This window comes from Lolium rigidum, chromosome 1 (assembly GCF_022539505.1).
Source record: "Lolium rigidum isolate FL_2022 chromosome 1, APGP_CSIRO_Lrig_0.1, whole genome shotgun sequence".
NCBI lineage: Eukaryota > Viridiplantae > Streptophyta > Magnoliopsida > Poales > Poaceae > Lolium > Lolium rigidum.
In genome coordinates, this window is record NC_061508.1 from 72,392,523 (window position 1) to 72,399,881 (window position 7,359).

The 7,359-nt window shown below is 41.1% G+C and overlaps 1 long non-coding RNA gene across 1 annotated transcript; it reads left to right on the forward strand.

Moving 5' to 3' along the window:
* Positions 1–4,464: 4,464 nt before the first annotated feature.
* LOC124675595 lies at positions 4,465–5,688 on the forward strand. The gene is made up of 3 exons (XR_006993346.1): positions 4,465–4,781; positions 5,394–5,575; positions 5,674–5,688. It is a non-coding gene; the product is annotated as an uncharacterized LOC124675595 (long non-coding RNA).
* Positions 5,689–7,359: the final 1,671 nt, after the last annotated feature.

Here is a 7,359-nt window from a genome sequence, read left to right on the forward strand (position 1 = left end):
GGTAAAAAGTGTTTGTTTCCTTGTATTGTTGTTGGCTTTGTCAGTAAGCTTAAAAACTTCCCTTGTTCTTTGCATTCTTAAGTGGGTGAATGTATTATCTTGTAATGAAACACAGGCTCCTTGGAGCTGCAGTAAAACATGTGCTCCATTATTTAACTTGCTTGAAATTGCACTGCGGATACTACCTTATAGTCTTAAAAACACCACTTGCTCTCCTATCTTTGATTCAGTATCTACATCCTTCTCGCTTGCATGTCTAGATCTGGTGGTTTCTATTACCCAAGGCATGATGATAGGATGATGATTTGTGGACGATAGCTTGCTCATATGTTTTTATTAATCGTGTGAATTTAAATAGTGCTACATGTCGCTGATGTGAAGCCATATTCTGAGCTGTTCCGGCTACACGTGCAAGTGCACATGTATGTTCCTAGCAATCGAGCAGGTTGGTCGTTTCTTGCTGGTAGCACACGCACACGTGCTGGTAAATTGCAAGTTGATTGCTAGAGCATTGCACCTCTCGTTTCTTCTTTCTTTTGTAATTGAACTGTCTGTTCAATCGGGTACATGTGTATACTTTTTGATGCTAATCTAGTCCTGAAGTTGAGTGATTTTTAGTACATACACTGTTCAATTCTCTAGTTCTGAAGTTGTGTGATTATCTGCTAATGTACGTTTAACTAGGAACATTATTACAGGTCGTTGTTCTCTACTCTTCCATCCATATGTGTTCATTTGTACTACTTGCAATTCATGTATAATTTTCTTGAAGAATGTCTGCTGAATTGAGTGTGGATAATACACGGATCTTGACAGAATTGTCCAACCAGTACGTGTTGGCAATCAACCAAACACACACTTGATGCAAAAAGCTTTTGAAGATGTTGCAAAGGGTTTCAAAACTAGAACAGTTTTGGAATACACTAGGATCCAACTAAAGTACACATGGAATAAACTTAAGAAAGATTACACCAATTTTTAAAAAGTAAAGCTGAAGGAGACTGGTGATGGGTGGGATAGCGAGAGAAGCATTGTCAAACAAGATGCCGAGTGGTGGAAGAAGGCAAAGAAAGTGAGTTCTATTTTTTCTGTTTTTCATATCAATAAAGCATCTGTTCCATGAGTAGAGATGGTAATTCTTCTCATCTTTGTTGTATTTTAGGACATCCCTGGTTGCGGCAAGATCCAAAAGTGTGGACTTCGAAATAAGAACTTGAACATCATATTTGAGGATATCAAAATGATGGTACTGATCACTAGAATCCTACTTCAGGCTCCATCCCCCATACCAGCAGTGCAACTTTTTTTTTAATGTGGATGATATACAAGATGTTGATCAGGATGAGACCCAAATAGAGGAGAAACAAAAAGGGAAGAGAATTGGCATGTATGTGCATGGCAAGAACAAGAAGATGAAGACATCAGCTGTTATGCAACCTTACAAGGGAGAGAGGTACCATGTTCCTGATTTTCATAGAAGTGTAGCACCAAGAACACCAAAAGAGAAATTTAACAAAATACACTCACAAAAGTGTAATGTGATTGAGAGAAACTTCGCCGTGAGAAAAATGAAGTGGAAGATTCCCCACAAGATGCCCATTATTCAATTGAAGCTCGGAATATGATTGTGGTTGCGATAACCCTTCACAACCCAGAAATGTTGAGAAAAAGTTAGGCACCCTAAATATCTGGCCGAACTTTGAGTCTTTGACATGCGTCCATGCGAACAACAAACCGAGCACAACCGTCTCGTCTCGTCGACTCGTCTTCCTCTTCTGCGAGCAACGACTGTGTCCGTCTCTGCCGCCCTCCGGGCTTTGGAAGTCCAGCTGCCCTATGCGCCCTCCAGGCTCCGGCCTCCACAACTCTATGCGCTTTATATTATGTGATGTGCTATTTTGATGTGCTTCTTATTTTTTTCGAAATGCCAAAAAGTATGAAATTATGACAGCATTCTGATTATTACAAACTCACGGATCACGCAATGTTTCAACATGGATAAGCTATCCAAACAAAAGAACTAAGGGTAATCTAGGCATCATGAGGTGATACGCCAGACCGCCAACCGCACCGGCCGTAGAAATCCCAAGCGGCCGTCGCCAAGTGGTTGCACCCGGTATCCATGTCCTGACGTTGTCCCGCTGGCTGGAGATAGGACCATGTATGAATCCAGTGGGTAACCAAACAAATAACCTGCAGAAAGGATGGGTAACTCTTCTTGTTAAAAAATAAAATTATTATGCACAATCCATATAGCCCAGAGAAGAGCACATATACACCAACTCGAACGAGACCTTTGTCTTTTTTGGTAACACCATTTAACTAATTACCAAATACGTTTGTAATATTAGAGGGTGGGGATGATAAAAGTCATATAATTAATCCTACAAAGAAATTTTGCAAACGGGCAAGAGAAAAAAAAAAGGTGTTGTATGGTCTCATTTTGATCACAAAAACAACATTTTGAACAACCATTACAGTTGCGTTTAAGTAGATTGTCCTTAGTTAGAATCACTCCTTTATGCAAAAACCCCCATAAAAATTCTGATTTTAAGAGGTACTTTGATTTTTCAAATGTATTTTTTTTAAATACTAGTAAGCTTGCACGTGCAGTGCACGTCAATGTACAATTGCTTAAAAACTCATCCAAGGTGTGTATGTTCCAACATGCAATCCCCCCCCCCCCCAAATCCCAAAACCCAAAGAAGCCATTAAGTTTCCATGTGGGGCCCTTTACAAGTCCTTCCTCGTACCCTTGTAGAGCAGTACATATATGATTTAGATGCATCCGCAATAAACCGAGGGTTCTAAACTCATTACAGTTGCGTTTAAGTAGATTGTCCTTAGTTAGAATCACTCCTTTATGCAAAAATCCCCATAAAAATTCTGATTTTAAGATGTACTTTGATTTTCCAAATGTATTTTTTAAGATATGGGGTGTGGTCATCAAGCAAATCTGAGTACATAGACTTTACAGTAAAAACACCTGAGGTTGTAAGAGCCCACCTAAAAACATCTGGCTGATCCGATAGTTGAACCCTCATAAGGCGTAAAACAAGGTGTACCCATCGATCCCACTATTCATCGATAAGATCGCCTGAAACCTATGTTTAGAGGAGTCAAACCTATAACATGTGCTACTGTCAGGTTTGGATGATTAACAATATTATGTAAAGTAGGGTATCGATCTTTTAAAGGCCTATCACCTAGTAGATCTAGAGTTTGCCGTGTGCTGAAAAACACGGCGATAGGCACTATCCTCACGGCAAATACGTTGCCGTGGGTTTGATCACGGCGAACGATGGCGGCAAATTCCTATCGGTAAAGATCTGTTCCAACAAGTCTAATGGTCTGCTCACGGCAAAACAGTTTGCCGAGAGTGAACAGAAAACTCACAACAAACATTTGATGTTGGCAAAAAACTGGAAAATAGACTGCCGCGGGACGGTAACTGCGTTCTAGCGAATGGGGGCGGGATGTCATTTTTTTGCCATGAGCATCCAAATTACTGACGTTGAAAAGGAGACCCATTGTTTTGCAGTGAACCCATGGACGGAGGGAGCATCTAAATAATGGATGTACACACTTGTCTAAAAAAACATAGTTTAGTCATACTTTCTAATTTATTTGATGTAGATTACTTTATATATCTGATTATACACATCCATTCAAGCTTTTCTCTTAAAAGTAATGGGTGTACATTTGTACACCCATGTCCCCATGTAGCTCCGCCCACAAGTGAACCTACAAAATAACTCATGGTAAACATAGGGACCCATCTGTCAGGTGATTTGACCTGAGTCTTAACCTGGCTGCCGGTAACATTTTAAAGCCCATACGTGAGCTGTTGGCCGTCAACCTACACAAAACTAACGGCAACCTACTAGACCCCATATGCATGTCAGCAACTTGCCATGAACCTACACAAAACCGTTCGATAATCGAAAGATTTTGTGTATCTTTAATCATGCATGTATAGCCTTTTGACTTAATTAGAATCATCTCTGCGAGTTTATTTTGTTTTATTATCTGTGTGCGAGTTTTTATTATTATCTGTGTAGCTCCAGTAATATTGTTAGTTGCTTATCTGGAGGTGAATACGGGGAGATGGTCTGCAATTTTACCGATTTATTGAAAACACTAGGGAGACTTAATTAGCAGATCTTTTTTATGAGCTTTTTTACGGTGATTGGCACGGAACTTTAGCTCCGTCTAATTGAATCTGGGTTCCGTCTAAAATAATTTTTCGTAGCCGTTGATTAAATCGGTGTGTACCTTCTATAATACTTCAACAACTCTAAATGGACGTTTTGAAGGTCAACTCATGAAATCATAGTCTGGAAAAAATTCAGGAAAAAAAAAGAGATTATCAATCATGTTCTGCTATCCCAATCGCAGACGCGAGCCGCGGCCGCCCCCTCCCTCCGTCGCAGCCGGCACCACCGTGGCCCCTCCCTCCGTCGCAGCCGGCAGCCACCGCGGCGTGGCCCTCCCCTTCGAAGGCCTGCCTCATGAAGACCACCCCATGCCTCCCAGCAGCCGGAGTTCTTCGATCCTCCCAGTGCAGCCAGCTCAGACGCCGCCCCCTCCTCATGTGCCAGATCTCGGTCGACGCGACGACGCCTAACCGAGGAATTCTCCTCCTCGGCCAAGTCTGCTGCGCCATCGCTCTCTTCACCGCCTGGATCGGAGCCGCCAGCCACCACATCGGGATCGGAGACAGCGTCATCCATCAGGCGTGTAAAACTAGTTTATGCCATGAGTCATGCATCATCCGTCAGGTTTTTATCTGAACTCTGTTACAATCTACAGACTATGCTAATCATATATACCATGAGCATAACCAGATTTGCTCATCATTTAATTATCATTACCGTTATCATTGTGAACTGTGAATGTTGCTTAGTTTAGCACGAATGACTCACATATTGTATCGACTCTACTGTTCGCCATGAGGGCTTCATATATAAAGCCGGGCCAAGGGCCTTATGTTTAAAAAAATGACTCACATATTACAGAAAGTGTACCACATGACATCTTTTCTTGAGCCTCTTTTGTAATAATATCTGTGTATTGCTGTCTTTAGTAACAGTTATATTAGCCTGAAAGGTGCATGTTTTCTCTGCGATTGACAAGTTGAATATATCAGTGTTTGATTGGTGAAATTCTTTGTAGGCTAATTGATAATATGAACTTATACATCTAATTTGTGATCCATATTCAGATATTTTAGTATACCGAACTGGACTGAACCTGATGCTTTTAGTACCCACTTTTAGTTTTCTACTTCTTTATAAAGACTTTGATTCCTAAGTAGAATTAGGAACTGAATATCTACTACTTATATTTTTTGAATTTTGTGTGTAATTGTTTCCTCTGTTCATGGATGGCAGAGACATGACAAGCTATCCAAGCTCTATGTGGAGGCCTGCCGTGCAGAGAAAGGTTCCTAATTCCCGCCGTAGTGGTGAGCACGTAGTCGTTGCAGCGGTACACACACGTGTAATACCGATACGTTGGATCGCTGACCACACCACCGTGCATCGAGAACATCATCTGAAACATCCTCAGACAGGTATCTCTGTCAGTTCCTTGACCACAAGGAAATAGTACTCACTACCGAATCAAAACATGTTCTCTAAATTCAACATCCATGTCTGGAACCTGTTGCAGGTGAGGGAGATGACATAGAGCAGGCCGCCGCCCTGGACGAAGGCTACATGCGCAACAACAGGCCGACACAGCAGCTCAATGGCTGCACTGTGCAGCTATATCACCGGTCTGGGAGAACAAGACGAACGAGGCCTGATCGATGTGCATCGGTCCTTTGAAGATGATGGCGCAAAAGTTATTGCAGTTTCTTTTCTTTTTGGTTTCGTTTCACCAAAAGATAATCTGTAGTTGTTATTTCTGAACTCGTGTTAGGTTCCTAGCAAGATTTGCTCTGTCAGTTTGATGTGATATAGATCGAGGGATTTGGACCTCGAACAAATCTCACATTTTCGTGATGACCTGATCATGTGTGGTTATGCTTGCTGGAAGTTTACACTTCGATGTAATATTGGTTGAGGGATTTGGAAGATCGATCATCCTTTGTTTGTCCTACTTCTCTAAATTTCTACCTTGGACCAACATAAGGGTGTCATGGGCGTCTCTTCACTTGAACCATTTTATTTACTATTTGTTCTGGATCTGTTGAAAATGTTGTACGCTGTCCCACGCAATATAATTCACTTGGACAAAGTAGCTGAAGCAGAGATTAAAAGAACATACGACAAAACTATTGCAACAAAACATTGTTGTATGCCAACATACATGTTGCAGCAGCCACGGTTCATCAAGATGCTCATATTACATACTTGAACTGTAAATCCAGAAACGTTGGCACATTTTGTGCAACTTAAAGTGAAAAAACTTGAGAAAAGTCACTATAACAGAGTTCGTCCTATATCTGTCATTCATATACGTGTCTTGTCCTTTCCACTATGTTGTGAGCAACCGAAACACGAGGCCTTTCAAATATCTAACAATTACGTATCCATCGAGCTTTGAAATCCGAAGACCGTGTCGACGGAAGTTATTGGGACCTGGATAGGACAACCAAATTTTAATTATGAGAGCCAAGATATCAATCCATCCTTTGAACAAGTGAAAATATTGCAGAATGACTAGAGCATCGTATTATCCTCCATGAAATGTTTAGAAAGATATGTTGTGCCATTTCATACATTGTAACTTTTAACTAGTAATACTTAGTCTGAATTATTACATCCTTGCTAATTAACTATAGAACCATTCAATCATTCACACACTTTAAAGACGTCCTAGACTTACAAAATTCATGAGGCAATGACATCCTTCAGTCAGTTTTATCTGCCGAGAGATAAAACAATTGTATCCAGTTATAAGAAACTAAGAAAGTAAGAAAGAATGTATGGTTCTGCGACCAGCTCCTCTGCAAGCACAAGGTACTTCCCAGTAGCCCCCAAGTATGTAGGTGGAAACTAGTCAATAGTTAGCACCTAAATACTTAGAGAGAAACTCAGACTGAAGAAGATTTTAAAGTGTCTTAGTAGCCCCCAAGCGTTATGGCGGAAAAAAATTCCGGCAATAATGCTTCGAAAGGATCCACTGTTGCATAGCGTAACCGGAATTTTACTCCTGCTCTGTTTCTATTTACAGGAACAGCAGGCGTTGCATTATGAGCTACATAAGAATATCGCCCTGCAATGTCGCGTAACCTTGGGTCAGGCGGAGCCAATCCGGACTGTTAAGCTAGAGAATGCATAACTGAAGAAACAGATGGCGGAAGCCCAAGGTTGGTTTTCGTCCTATCATGCCATTAGTCCATGTTCCGAC